Here is a 16,461-nt window from a genome sequence, read left to right as displayed (position 1 = left end):
ATGAGTAAACAATAAAAACTAATCTGTAGAAGACACCTACTATATCTCTTTAAATCTTAGTATTGATCGATGCACACATTTATATTTTTATCATTACAAGAGTAAAGTAGTTGAATAATTAAATTGAGTGAGTGATTATGATTTCAGAGAAATGTTGTTTAGTTTGTAACTCATGTAATTATTATTCCTATAAATCTTCTAATTTTGAAAGTTTTAGAGATTTCAAAAGACCAATCATAGATAGCTGGTTCTCCCAAGTGAATCGCCAATTGTTGTACTATGTAACAACACCCCCATTTATAGGGATTAATAGTTAGTATTTACATATAAATGGGGACCCTTTTAAATTTTTAGCTTTTGAAAATAAGCGCTAACTCTAAAATTTTCCTTAAACCTTTAGAATAGAACCAGATTTAAAACTTTTATCATTACAAATCACATCTCGCAATTTTCCATGTGATAATTATTAACATCCTAAAGCAAATCCTGAAATGTGATATGCAATAAAGTCTCCACTGCGATTTTCCGATCGCAACATGCTAAGAATATGCGATCACATTTCACAGATCGCAATTTAATAAGGCATGCCACTATGTTATCCCTTAAAAATTGTGAAATGCGATATTGTGATGTTTTGCAATCACATTTCACATTATCTACAAACAACGCTATGTTGCAATGTTTGAAAGTAGCGATGCGACAAATTAGACATAAAGTGTGGGAAGTTATTCAGTTTTAAATGAAATATCAAGTGGGTTGACAGAGCAATTATTATTTAGCAGCTCGAGGAGAGAAGTTAATATTTTCAAGTCATGGCTAGTTAATATAGAGATTGCGTTCAAATCTTCCCATGATTCAAGTCATGTAAAAGAGCTCTTCAGCCTTAATTGCCCTCTATTGTTTACGCTGATATATCTCTCTTTCATTTCAGGAAAGCTTCAAAAGAGATGTCCTTACGAAAAGTAATGCAAAAACATAAGAAACAGAGTGTTTCAGACTCTGAGGTTACAGAGATGTTGCCCATACTTTATGATACAGTTTGCAGTGTTGATGGAGGAGCAACAATGTGGGAAGTTATCTATAACAGACTTGAAAATGAGTAGCTTGAAGTTACTGTTACTAAGGCAACAATAGATTCAATACTACCCTTGACAGGTCAATTCAGAGACGTTGCTTGCTCTTTTCTTCACAGAATAGGAGCAAGAGCCAAGATATTACCATACATAGATATGGTTAGATGGGTAGTGGAGAATGTCAATATTGAAGACAGACAATTCAAGAATTCAAATATGGAGCTGATGGGATCATTTAAAGCCAAAGATTTGAAACAAATGTATCATCTTCCCGACCCTCAGGATATATATGATATATCATTCCTGGCTAAGTTCACAAAACAGAATGAAGAACCCTTTAAGATGATTCAAGGGTGGAGAGTCCTAGAAAACAAATTCAAATATGACAAGACAGGTATGTACCCCATAGCTTCTTTAACAAATCCCCATAACTATGCAACCTCCATGTTATGTAGATTGTATGGAATGCCTAATGATACCAAGTTATCTATAGAATGGGTCCCTTTAATCGATGCATGTATGAATTCTCATATAATGAATTGGGTTACTATGCTATCCAACAACTTAGCTATGACTATTTTTTGAATATCGTCAAAAGAGATCCACCTCCACAGAAATCTTTCCTTCATTTTATGAGTGCTTATATCATGGACTCTATATGTTTCTGTACTAAGTTTCCAGTTATGGGTTGGAAATGGACCTTGCAAGACCCATACCCCATCCATCTCAGTCACAAACAATTGTGGGAATGCCATTTTAAACCCCATTTTTACAAGATATGCAATGGTGTTATGCTACCATTACATCAAATGATTTTTGATAAAAAGGCCCCGATATTTTCTAAGGAATCCGTTATAGACCTTCTTGTAGTAGGAAAGAACTTTGTTGAGCAAAGGTTGACATATATAAGAGTTTACGACAGTACAACAGAACCACATGTACTTCATTTGGATGTCTCCGACAAGCTGTTAGCCAGAGAAATAGCTCACCAAAATGTTGGAAAAGGCTTAACCAAAACTTTGAAAGATAGAAAAAAATCACCATGGCCACCCTTTCCTATCTGGTGTGGTGCATTTTCATTCACGAACTTCAACCATGCAAACAAAGAATTACAGAACTTAGAGAGGCTCAGGCTGGCTACTCTGCCAAAAAGGCAATTTGACCCAGAGAAAGTAGCACACAGTTTTACTATGTCAATAAAGGTCAAACCCTTTATCCATGAAGATCATAAATTTGAAGATTTATTACAATTAGCTGATTCATTTGAACAAGAATTCAATTGGGAAAAGGTGAATTTGAATCCTGACGACTTCGAAAGGTTTCTCGAATTTAGAAATCAGAGGCTTAAAACAATCCCTCTGGATTTGTTAAGAATTAATAACAAACCTACGCCCAATGTGACTATTAACAGCAAGGAACCAAATTATCAAACAGAATCTTAGAAGAATGCATCTCAGAACATAGGGAGACACAGGAAACAAAGGCTACTATAGAATCTAGCAAGAAATCAGCCGAGAAATAGGTCAAAAGTGACCTAACTCAGGATACTGGTCCCAAAGGCGAAAGCAGCGATATGGAGTAGGAATGGGACCAATTTAATAAAAAACTCCAATATATTGCCAAAGCAACAGATGTCCAAGAAGCTAAAGGATATCATACTCCAAAACAAACTCAGAAAGTTTCAAAGTCTGAGCCAATGAACGAAAAAGGGACAAATTCACAGAATGCAAAAATCATACCTACATTTCTGACATCTCAGATTATCCTAAAGGCTACAGAAATACCTCCTTTAGATATATTCTACAACCCACTACATAAGGATGTAGTAAGAAGATCGACGAAGAGAAGGAGAGTGGAAACACCTGAAATCCCACCAGCGAATGAACCAATGGATATAGTCTAGAAGGACATTCCTTTAAATCCAACTGAAAATTTAACCAAGTTGTCATAATTTGCAGGGGCATATGCTACTACCACCATTGATAAGGGCACTGAAGTATATGTTTTGTTAAGAGAAAGAGAAGAAATGATAGCATATCTTGAACAATAGCTGGAAATCGAGAAAACAAATGTTAACAAGAAAGCCACAGAACGAATAGTCCAATTGCAGCAAAGTATGGAAGTACTTAGGATAAGCCACGAAGTAGATATCTTAGCAAAGAATACGAAAATACAAGAGTTGCAAGAGACTATGGCGAAATATAAATATGTCCCCACTATTTATGAGTTCATCAAAGAGGCATTGGAGCTAAACTCCATTGTGTCGAAACAGAAAGATCTATTCTACTAGAAAATGTCCAATATCACCCCTTATTTGAATACTAGTGATCAATTAACAGATAAGGCAATTGATTAGAGAACTGAGTTTAATGGCTTAAATAATAAGATATCTGACTATATTGAATGGCAATAATATGAAGAAGGAACAAGTGCTAATATGCCAGACATTGAAGAAACTCACAAATACATATTATTCACAGATTGGGATGCACGGATTAAGCAGGCAGAATTGGCAGTAGCAAGAGCAGCAGGAGTGGCAAAGAATATAATAAAGGCAGCCAATCATACTTTGCACACCACCAACTTGATAAAATAAGGTGATCCAAACTCACTGCTAGATATGAAATACCTGGATAAAAACTGGAAAGCAAAAATGAAAATCCAAAGAGAGGCAATCACGAAATTATCAAAGATCGACTAGGAGGCATATTGGCAATTTCTTGTCAAACCTCATAGCCAAATTATGACACTAAATTGTTCACTCAATTCAACGCAAAGAATTCTACCACCTCTTACATATGCCATCTTTGTAGGACAGGTCAGAACGCAATTCAGAGCACCTCCTCAAGTAAAACCAATGTCTGACATATGCGACCTCAAGGAAAAGCTGGCAGACAACAAGACATTTTCATAACCTTGAGTCATCAAATCAATTTTATTTTTAGAGTTAGTTACTTGTTAAGAGGAAGGTTGTTTGAAACCTCCTCAGATATTTTGTATAATTTATTTTTAAACTTTAGTTAGATAGCATTTATACCCTTCTCATGCATTTAGAGAAGGGTCCACGATTTTATCAAAAAACATTTGCAAAGAATGCACTTTTGTAAGTTTGTTGATGCCTTGATGAAATTATGTAACATGGTAATTACTTTTGAATATAAAACTATTGTCTATTGTTGATGCACTACTATATGCTTGGAGAATAATTTGATTGAAGAAAGGAGTTGATCTATGTCACTAGTCAAATGAGCAGAACCTCACACATATGGTACTTTTATCTTGTATGATCAGTTCTGTTTTGTTAAATTAGTGATAACATTTCGTTTCATGAATTATATATGGATTATGTTCTTTCTTTTATGTGTTAATTGCACTATTGTATAATACTTAGTTGAAAGCATTTAATTTCGTATATGATCATTAAATATATACGATATAATTTCCACATTTCTTTGACTAATTATTTAGTCAAAGAAATTATCTTTACACGTTATCATCTCTGTTTAACATGTGAATGATCTTTATCACCACGTACCAAACATATATATTTTTAGATTGCATATCACACAGAACACCCCGGGTTTATATTAGATTAAGTTAATTAGAGATTTGCATGTCATAATAGATCATTTAGTTATCATTATTCTTATTGCAATCACTTGAAAACCACCCATCATCATTTTCAAACCCTCATTGGGAAACTGGTCCCATAATCTCCAGTCAGAGCCACCATACCAAATGGAAAAGGAGTTGCTTTCTAAGGTTCTGACAAGGTGGTTACCCCCCATGTTGGAGCAGCAGAAATATGAGGCTTCAACACCACCATATCAAAATATTGGCAAACTCCTCAAAAGCAGACAATGGAAAAAGAAGTCATTGATACACCTTCTACTTCCTCTCCACCCAGTTATGTTCCTCTCCATATGGAGAGACCTATTAATTAATCCATCATCCAACTGCCTCCTAAAGGTGTGCTTCGAAATTCATCCTATGATTCGGATGCTAGAGATGCTCAATATTATAGTATTGTCGAAGATTTAGCTCAAGTGCCCTTGGCGATGTCTGCCTTGGAAGTTCTCCAAACTTGTCCAATGCAGCAGAAATCATTATTATCTTCTCTAGGAGGCATCAATCCTATTGATTCACTTTCGATATAGAAACCATGTTCCTCGTCTTCCTCATCAAATTGCATTTTTGATTCAGGTTATTATAAAAGGAAAGATGATTCATAGAACTGTCATTGATGAAGGTTCTTCCACCTACATCATGTTTGTTTCATGTTGTAAATCCATCGTCTCTCCACCTCTCAACCAATCCCCAAACACCATAAAAGCCTTTGATGGAAGAGGCTCTCATCTTTATGGTATTCTCACAAGTTTTCCCATCACCTTGGAAGGGAAAACTATCGAGTTAGAAGTAGAGGTCATAGATGTGAATATGAATTACAACCTTCTACTTGGGTGAAGTTGGACCCATGCCATGTTTTTTGTGGTTTCCTCTTCGTTCCAGGTGCTCCACTTTCCTCATGAGGGGAAGATTGTCATCGTCGATCAATTGTCCTTTTTCTCTTTTGGTGCTTCAAATGACAATGTCCCATATGTGGGAAATACCGATATTCCATATGAGAGCATTAGGGCAGGTATTTTCAAATATTTTTCTTTAATGGGAACTTTTTCTCTACCACTTGCACATGTCACCTCAATCAACATGATCTCTATCTCCAATGATCCGTGGATCGCCCCTACTTCATATCAAGCTGATCTTTTGGTGATATTATGTGGCTAAGTCCTTTAGAGAAATCCTTTCAAGAAGTTGTCTTGGCTTCAACAGTTTCTTCAGAAAGTCATATTGTTCTCAGTATGCACCTAGATACGTATTCACAATCTCCTTGGCTTGGTTCTTGGGATTCTCTGAATCCCATGAACGAGATATTCCCCACTAATGAGAGTATTGTTGAGGTTATGTCTCTTGATGAAACTCCTTTGAATTATGCCCATCATCGTTGCTCATTTCTTCCAAGTCTTAGCGAGATTCCTTCGTGTCTTGAAGCTTTTGTTTCTCATAACCCAACGCATCCACTTCAAACACCTGTTTTGGTGCATGAAGTTTTGTCTGAAGGTAATATGGTAAATATTACTGCAACCATACCAATTGACATTTCCATTAAACTTGGAATTGTCGAGAACATTTACATCGGGGTTTCCTGTTCTCCTGATGAGATCAGGGTTTACATTGACCTTTTTAAAGAATTTAGTGATGCCTTCGCTTGGTCATATGAGGAAATGCCTAGTATTTATCCAGCTATAGTAGTGCAAGAAATACCCACCCATTCTAATGTGAAGCCCGTTCGTCAATGACTCCGTCCATTTCATCCCAAAAAGGTCACTTCTATTAAGGGAGAAGTTGAAAAAATTCTAAAGGATGGTTTTATTTACCCTATCCCATTGACAGACTAGGTTTCTAATATCACACCTATTACTCAAAAGCAGGGAACAATCCGAGTTTGTGTTGATTACAGTGAAATCAATCATGTGTGCCCTAAAGACAATTATCCCACTCCCTTTATTTATCAAAACATTGATAAGTGAGTTGGGAGTGAGATCTTCTCTTTTATGGATGGTTTTTTAGGTTATAACTAGATTACCATATTATCTGTTAATCAACACAAGACTGCTTTCATATATCCATGGGGGACTTTTGCTTATAAGAAGCTCCCTTTCGATCTCAAAAACACTAGTGCTACCTTCTAGAAATAAATTTCATATGACTTTCATGATATTAAACACATTGTACAACCTTCTTTAGACAACTTACCAGATCATTCTGCTAAGCTTTGTAACCACCCGGACCACCTTCGAGCAATTTTTCTATGTTACTAACACCATAATATTCATCTCAATCCGCATAAATGTGTCTTCTGCGTCAAATCTGGTTGGTTCTTGGGTTTTTTTGTGTCCAAAGAAGGCATCCAAATCGATCCTCTAAAAGTTGAGGCTATTGTAAATTTACCCCCTCCTTCGTCGTTGCACCAATTGCAGAGTTTACAAGGGAATGGAAATTTTCTTGGTCGCTTTGTCCCTAACTATGTTGATCTTTCCAAGGGATTTACTTGCTTTCTTAAGAAGGAGATCCCATTCATTTGGGATGAAATTTCCAAGAAATCTTTCAATGCTCTAAAGCAAGCACTCATCAGTGCTCCTTTATTGCATCCCCCTGACTACCGCCGCGATTATTTCATCTACTTGGACGCAGCTGACAATACCATTTCTATGGTACTAGTCCAGGATGATGACAATCGCAACGAACATGTGATTTATTAGTTGATTCAAAATCTTATTGACATAGAAACACGATATGATCATGTCGAGAAACTTACCGTAGCAGCAGCCCATGTTGTTCAATGATTTTGCCATTATATTCTTCTACGAAAGACCACAGTGATTTTTGAATTTAGCCCCATAGCTTATATTCTGACTCGTCGATTGCTTGGGGGAAAATACTCTAAATTGATTGTTATCTTGCAAGAGTTTGATTTGGAGTTCACTACCGCCAAATCAAAGAAGTCACTTGTTTTTTCCAAATTGATATGTGCCCTTCCTTCTGCAAATACCTCCATCGATTTTACTGAGCAGATTCCTGATGAAACTTTGTTTCTCATTAGTACTCTTGACCCATGGTACTGAGATATTATAGTTTATCTTCAGACCTAGACTTTCTGATCCGAGTTGTATCGATCTAAATGATGCCGTGTTCAGCATCAATCTCAACCTTATCGAATTATTGGTGATATGTTGTACTGAGTCGGTGTTGATTATGTTCTTCACAGATGTCTATCACTTGAAGAGGTTGAACGAGTCTTGAATGACTACCACTCCGAGGCATGTGGTGGTCACATGTCAGGTTATGCCACTTCTCAGAAGATCCTTCGCGTCGGTTATTTCTGGCCTTCTATCTTCAAGGATTGCATTTTGGCAATTCAAAAGTGCCATGAATGTCATATTTATAACTGCAAACAGCGCGCATCGCCAGCACCCTTACACCTAGTTGTTATCGTTGGCCCATTCTCTAAATGGGGAATATATTTCATGACATGTAACCCTCGCTCGAATGGGGGGCATGGATATATCATCATCTCCGTCAAATATTTTACTAAATTGGCCGAGGCGATGCCCACATATAATGTTGATGGTATCACTGCTGCTCAGTTCCTCTTTAACCATGTCATTGCCCGTTTTGGCATCCCTCAACCCATTTTCACTAACCACAGATCACATTTTCATGAGTACATGATGGCAGAGCTTACTTCTCAGTTGGGTCTTCACGAGGACACCTCAACTCCTTACTACCCATAGGTCAATGGCCAAGTTGAAGAGATTAATAAAGTCTTAATTACTATGCTTCAACATACCATTGGGAAGCATAAAAAGGATTGGCATCTCATGCTATTCTCGGATCTTTGGGCTTACCAAACCTCAGCTAAGATGACCACTGGTTTCAATCCATTCCAGTTGGTATATGCGTTGAGTCCCAAACCTGCACTTCCCTATATACCCTTTCAGCCTTCTTTTTTCATTTACTTCATCCACCAAGCTGTCAAATCATTGCATATTAGTCTAAAAATAGCTTATGAAATGGTTTCCTAACTATGTTTATGACTGTTGTTTGATTTAGATTTTTGTTCAAACAACTGTGGAAACTTGTCACTTTCCGCAGCCAGCTCAAGTTTCCACAACCATTTTGTTAAAGGCTATGTTACAAGTGTCCAATGGAGAAACCGGCCACATGGGCAAGCTGCAAGTGACGTGTACATGGAGTGTGTTCCCTCAGTTCATCCAAATCACTCATAAACGGTCATGGTCAACGACAGTCAAAGGAAGGGCCAAACAAGGAGTTTTGCGGTGGCATGGCTCTGTTTTTCCCACGTGAAGGTTTGCGTGGCATGATCCTCAGTTTCCGGAGGTATTGGCACACCTGTAGATCAGCCCGTGAAGTGAATCGAGCAGCCACCACTCCATGGATTCAACTGTCATGATGTCCATAACGCTAGATCTCAGGCCGTGGAGATTTATGTGTCTCTTGGCAGCATAAAATCTAGGAATTAGTTGCAGCATTTTCACTTATAAATAACGCGTTGGTATACGCTGGATAGTTAGCTTTTCAAATGTAATTTTGATTGTTGTTTTCAGCCCACTGTACTGTGCTTTACTTTGTCTTATTACTGCACTTTAATATATGAGAAGACAGCATTCCTGAATTCGATTTGTGATTAAGTAAATGATTGGCTGAGGTTGAAGAGGGCCCCTGTACACCAAAGCTCTGTATAGTTTCTTACTTGCTTTCATTTACTGTTTTTATAATCATTGCTTGTATATATATTGCGTTGTTCTGATGTTCATTTCTGTCCATATTTCCTTTATGTTTTTTTCATAACTGTTAGCTGATCAGTGCTTCTTTTACATGTTTTTTGTAGGCAGCCCGGGCAAATTTACATATTTTTGATAACTACTGACATGAGATCATCTTGTCCTTTCTACTGATTTTCATTTACTGAGTTTAATTCCAGCATTTTCATTTCTTTCAAATTTTTTTTGCTTATTTACTTTTCTGCCACTTAGATATCATATTACTCATCTGTTTATGATTTCCTTTCTATAGCCAAGCGACTCAATTAGTAAAGAATTAGAATATTACTTGTTGTAGTATTATTTAGTTTGCTTTCCTGCAAGTTAGAGATTGAATTACTTATGTCATTTTCAAGAGTTGAAATATGAATGAGTAGTTAAATCTTAGTTTCCTTTTATGCAATTTAATTTCCTGCAATTTAGATATCATATTACTCAGCTTGTTTATGATTACTTCCTATCGAGTCGAAAGGTGAAGGGTCAGAATGTGGGTTGAAGTAGTGTGATTTAGTTTGCTTTTCTTTCAGTCTTTGAGTTGCTTTAAGTTCAGTTTTTATTTTCTTTTCATACAGCAGTAAGGATATTGGGCCATTGTCACTAGTTCACTGTTTTGGTACATTTATTTCCTTTTGAGAATTGATTTCATTACAGTCAGTTTGAAACCTTCTTTTTGAGAACTTTTAAGTTTGGAAAATCATTGTAGAAATCACCATCACCATCCATACTTAACTTTCAATTTCGCCATCTCACACTAGGGAATCCACAGAAGATAAACCCAAAAACAAACTAAAAAAACTCAAAAACAACAAAAGACTAAGAAAACGGTTATCTTGCACATACAGTGCACTTCACTTCATCAGTTTACGACTCCCGGATTGACATTTTAAATAGCAATTTAGGACACACTAAATTGACCAAACAATATGGTTTAGAGGTGACACTCCCAATTGAGTGTGAGATTCCTTCGTTAAAACTAGCTATCGAGCTACTCCCCGATACCTCACCTAAAGAGGAGTGATTACTTTATCTCGAGAGGCTTGATGAGACCCGTCGTATTGTTGCCATGGTTATCGAAGCACAAAACAAATGAGTTAAAGCTCAATATGATCAAACCGTTTCTCCACAAGTTTTCGCTGAAGGTGACTTGGTCTTTCTCTATGACCAATCCAACGATAAGTTAGGAGCTAGGAAGTTCGAACCTATGTGGCATGGTCCATACATAGTTAAATGTGTCTTGCAAAAAGGCGCCCATGAGCTGGTTGACTACGAAGGTAATGCATTAGCACAACCTTGTAATGGGATTTATCTAAAAAAGTATTATGCGTGAGTTCCGTGTAATTACTTTTGTACATTAGTGTGTGAATTCATTGGTGTGATTGTTTGCTTTGCAGACATGTTTCCTCTGCTTACCTTGTGTTCCACTTGGTTTGCAGATTTCGTCAAACCATTATGTTGGTTTTGTTGATGGTTCTTGTCATAGCACACGAAACTTATCCTTCGCAGCTTGGGCACTCTTCGCCCCTGATGGCGAGTTGATTAATTTACAAGGTATTTTCCTGGGATGAAAAACTAATAATATTGTCAATTATAATGAATTTATTGAACTGTTATTAGAAGCAATTTCTCTCGGAATTAGAAATTTGGTTGTAAACTTATATTCACAACTCGTTGTGCTACAATTAAATAGTCTTTATTTAGTAAGAAATCCACAAAATTTTTGTATGTATCTACGTGTTCGATTACTTTAAATAAATTTTGATTATATCACATATCAACACATTCCACATAATTTGAATACATTAACAGATGCATTAGCAAATTATGTTTTAGATAGACATTTGCGTCACTTATGAAAAACCGATCACATCATCATGATACATGAACACATAAGTATACAAGGGAAACATGCATATGTATATATATCGAGTCTGTCGAAGTTTTTTCATCAAAATCTCAAAAAATAAGTGTTATAGGATACATGGCTTTCAAAGCCTACAATAGTGGAGATAAGCACGGCTAGGAAAAGGCTATTCGACCACATGATGCTCGCAATAGCATGAGACCGCTCTAATCACTCGGCCTAATAACCGACACAGTCTCACAGACATTCCTACTATATGCCTCTGGTACCGTAGTGGTACGTCATCTATAGTTGCATATTTTGGAATCCCTTGAGTAATCACTTCCAGATTTCATTCCATCTCTACCATAGGATATGCTCCTTCCTTGTATGGAGCATCCTCTATCTAATGTGTTACTCATAGTTCTATTAGCGACATTCTAGGAGGCCTTTTCGGTCCTACATATGCACAATTATCACAAGTAAACTCTCAGATACACTTCAAACAAAAAAAAATCATAAAACTTGAAAAATTCCAAAAAAAAAAAATTTTTAGCATCGGTCCACTATGCACCTGGTGGTAGAGGAAGATCTGGATCTCCTCTGAAGTTCGTGCCAGCATAGGCATAGTCATCCACGATGATCAATTGTTGGCATAACCAACCAAAGAATGATGAAGGGAAATGCATTCGTTGACCTCCCCCTCTTCCGAGAATGATCTCGCTCCATCTAAGCAGCCTCAGATCTTGTGGAGTTGGATCATCCACCTCTACCCACGGGAATCTAAATAGGGGCACATGCTCCAAAAAGAAAGTGACCAAAATCGATCAAAAGTTGAATTGCTTCAAGTTTCCCAACTTGCCTTTGGTCAGTTGTCTCTTCATGTTGACCAGCAGTCTCTCGCACTAGTTGAATACTATCGGAGAAAGACAATCCATTGCATATTGGAATTGCGATTTCACTGCCTCATGTAATGCCTGCACCCCAGCTATACGTTCCATGGTGTGTAGAATCATCCTCAAGGGAAGATTGTTGATGGTTGTTATCTTCACCTTCCTGCTCACAGTTGTCTTTGCACCCGGGCAGTGCCTTCTGATCACGGTATTGGTGCTCTCACCTCCAGTACGAGTTCCAAAGAAGTGGACTCTCTCCCCTCCTATGGACAATCTAGTGATGAAGTAGATATCATCTACTCCTAGCTCTAGTTCTTAATCTCCAATGGTGAACATCTGTCGATCAACATCCCATAGTCTGATCAGATAGTGTAACAACTTATTTTGAGCTCTGATTCCTAGGGTTCGAAAGAACTTCAGTAACCCACAGTCCCTCAAAGCATTGACAAATTCAATGCTTTGGGCAGCTTGGTGATCTTCTACCTCATGGCCTCTTTCCTTCCATTTGATGACCTTGTTTGTTGAAATATCCTGCAAACAACCCATAAACATCATTTAGATGCCTTTCCATGGATTAAAATCTCAAAAAAACTGATCAAGGGAGAGGATTTATCTTTCTATTTTCTACTTTGTGTCCAATGCAACTGTCTAAATTGTTTTCACCCTGGCAATGCGAGAGCCTTTTGGGCTTAGGGGAAATCAATGTGGATCTGATGAACAAACTCACGTTGGTTGCCCCGATTTTAAAAACGAAATTCCTCCCCTTAACCAGCTAAAATTCCTATGAAATGGAATTAAATAAGTATGAAAAGCAAGAGAAAAGGAAAAGCTCTTACCTGCAACTGACAGTTTATGAAATGGTGCCCTGGATCTCCCACACTGCTCACCTGAAAATTCAAGGAAAATTTGGGTAAAATGCACTCTCCAATTCACTCCAAGTGAAATGGTAAAAATGTTTTTACTTTTGGTCCATTTATAAGTTTTTAAACACATTTTTTCCAACATTTTATTATTTTTCTCAATATCAGTGATATGTGGTTTTCTTTTTGCAGTTACAGGATATTTTTGGTGGTTACAGTGATCATTTTTTACCGATTCAATGAGTTTTTGTTTTATCTCTTTTTTGAACTCTTTAAAAAATAAACGAAAAAGGAACCCCCCTAGAGTCATCTTTAAGCTCTTTTCTGACTCTCGAAATATGAAAATATCGTCAAGTACTTGTCCTTTTGAACTCGTTAAATTAAATGAATTGACGTCGTCTCAGTATACGTTTACCCCTTTTTCGGGCTCGGATTGCCTATTTACGAAAAAGGTACACCTTGGTTGACATGGTCAAGAGGTTCTCTAGAATAGTGTTTTCTACCTTTTTTGGTTCGAGAGACAAATTATGAAAAGGGACTTGATGGAGTTTTATTTTTCGTCTCTTTTTCAAACTCTCTAAATATGGAAAAGACACCGAGTTATTCTTTCGTGAGACTTGTAAAAATTAAATGGCGAAAGGGTTGTCACCATGATGAGACTGAGTTTCTCCTTCCTAGGACTCGTAAAACTTACTAGTATGGATTCATTCAAAGAATGAACTTATACGACAAGAATATGTTATCCCCTTCAAGCTTGTGATTAAAAAAAATTTGGGTACTCGCTAGCAATAGTGGGGAAAAATGAAAGTGAAACATCTCGTGTATATGCAACATCGCTCTTGAACATGATACTCATATGTTTCTCATGTCGAGTTTGGGATATCCTCACTCATCCACTTGCCCTTCCGAGCTTGGGTGATCCATTTTTCCTCTCATCTGTCTATTCCACTTCGTCATTATGAACCTTAGTCCTATGTTGAGTCAAATGCTGCCACACTCTAGAGTCATGTCGCCGATATGTTCAAGAGAAGTCCTATCTGCAGTTTACTACTTATACATTTCCTGACCTTTTGCTACAGTCTTGGATCGTATTCATTTATTCCACTTTATTCCTTGTTTTGTGTCGATGATGAGGGAATCATTATGGACCTCCTTCGACAGGATACTTCCTATCGACTTTAGCTCATTATCCAGGAACATAACTTAGAGACCCCCTTTCGGTACCTTAGAGATTTCATGCCTTAATGACAAGTTCTTTGCATCTAACGATAGGTTTTCATCATTGACCTTCGATCAGATGATTCCACGAGTGTTCGACTTCAACTTCATTTTCACATTCACGCATTGTATTGTCGTACCTTGAGAGCCATTGTCATTACTGGTGGTTTCTCTCATGTCTGTTAATGGTCCACATAATTGGTTGGTAATCAAGTGGTTTTCAAGCATGTTTGGCTTCAACACATTCATTCACATGTTAGAATTTTTACTTTTTATCGGGTTGAGATGGAGTGCAAGACCCTAAGTTTTGTCTATTATAACTCAGGTTGCGTGGAGTTATGTATTGTTCATGATTGTACACTTGTTTCTTCTATACGGATGGTTGCAACCATACCATGGGACCTTATATTTATGATGATGATGATCCTTCTATATCGTGTGGATGTGTTCGTACCTTAGGTCTTAGATTTCCATACGATCCTTTTCATTCAGATGGTTGCGCTCATACCTTGGATCTTTTCACATGGTCCTTCTTATCCGGATGGTTGCATCCATACCGTTGATTCATGTTTTGATATCAGATACGTATATGTATATGTGTCCTTGATTTGCAGGTCTCCTAACAATTTTTGTTCTCGTCCTTACAAAAGCTTGTAAATCATATCAACCATCAATCCATGTTCTGCCTTCATGCTTTAGGGGCATTTGTTACACAATTTTTTGTCACACCTCCTGCACTTCCCTGTGTCATACCCTAGAGTGCCAAAAACTTGGTAATTAGGCAGTGTACTCATCCTGATATGCAGTCCTGATGATGATCCTTCTATATCGTGTGGATGTGTTCGTACCTTGGGTCTTAGATTTCCATATGATCCTTTTCATTCAGATGGTTGCGCCCATACCTTGGATCTTTTCACATGGTCCTTCTTATCCGGATGGTTGCATCCATACCGTTGATTCATGTTTTGATATCAGATACGTATATGTATATGTGTCCTTGATTTGCAGGTCTCCTAACAATTTTTGTTCTCGTCCTTACAAAAGCTTGTAAATCATCTCAACCATCAATCCCTGTTCTGCCTTCATGCTTTAGGGGCATTTGTTACACAATTTTTTGTCACACCTCCTGCACTTCCCTGTGTCATACCCTAGAGTGCCAAAAACTTGGTAATTAGGCAGTGTACTCATCCTGATATGCAGTCCAGATCCTCCCTGCATACTTAATGAAAACATGCCTTGAGCATTCCCTGAAGAAGTAAGCTCAAAACCCTAATTCCAGGATCAACGCGACTATGACACTGACAACTAGTGTTGATGGCAGGTTGCATCATACTAGTCGCGTGCTAATAGCATGCTTTTTACTTGGATAATTGTGTTGATCCCTAAAAGCCAAGTTTTCCCAAATAGGACAAGAAGCTTTGTGATCTAGAGACTTCCAGAACGATGAGATGGAGGTTGTTCATTGTGGATGTGGTCGAATTTTCCCAATATTTCCCTTTGATATTATCCCTATGAGATTATTCATTGAGATGAGGGCCTTCCCCTATCTTTGGAGAGATCCTAACTCCCTCTCCCTACCTATATATTTATCCTCTCCCATTCCCAAATGGTTGGTCTCTGATTATTTGCACCCTCATTTTGAGATAGTGCCTACATGCTACTCATTCGGCTTGGAGAGGGAGTGCTTGGAGAGCTTGAGCTTGGACTTGGACATTCACTCAAGGAGGGCTTATTAACATCAAGGCTTTGGTTGTATGCTTCCTCTTTCATCTCTTAATATATACAATTTTTGGTTCACTTTCCATAAATTCTTGTGTTAATGCATCATTTATCTTAATGCTCCTTGATCTGTTAAGTGGATTACATTCGATTATGCTTGTTACACTTGTATGCTTTGTTGTGTCTTTGGCCTCTTGTGTAGGTATTCAAACGCCGTGAGCAGTAAAGTTGAGCCTGAGGAGCAAGCAATCAAGATCTTCAACAATGGAGTGTGTTATAGCATCAGAACAAGGTACGTCTCCTTCCTTATCTCCCATTTCGATTGTAATTTAGGAAAGTATCTCATAGATTGTCACGTTGGTTGCTAGTCCCACTCATTGGGATAGATGGATTGTCTTTGTACGCATAGAGGATTTACCTAGACAACACGTAAACAATGTAACAATGCAAGAACTT

Source organism: Pinus tabuliformis, chromosome Q, assembly GCF_031772625.1.
Source record: "Pinus tabuliformis cultivar Carrire ecotype Pingquan chromosome Q, CPIR1, whole genome shotgun sequence".
Lineage (NCBI taxonomy): Eukaryota > Viridiplantae > Streptophyta > Pinopsida > Pinales > Pinaceae > Pinus > Pinus tabuliformis.
This window is presented reverse-complemented; position numbering follows the sequence as displayed.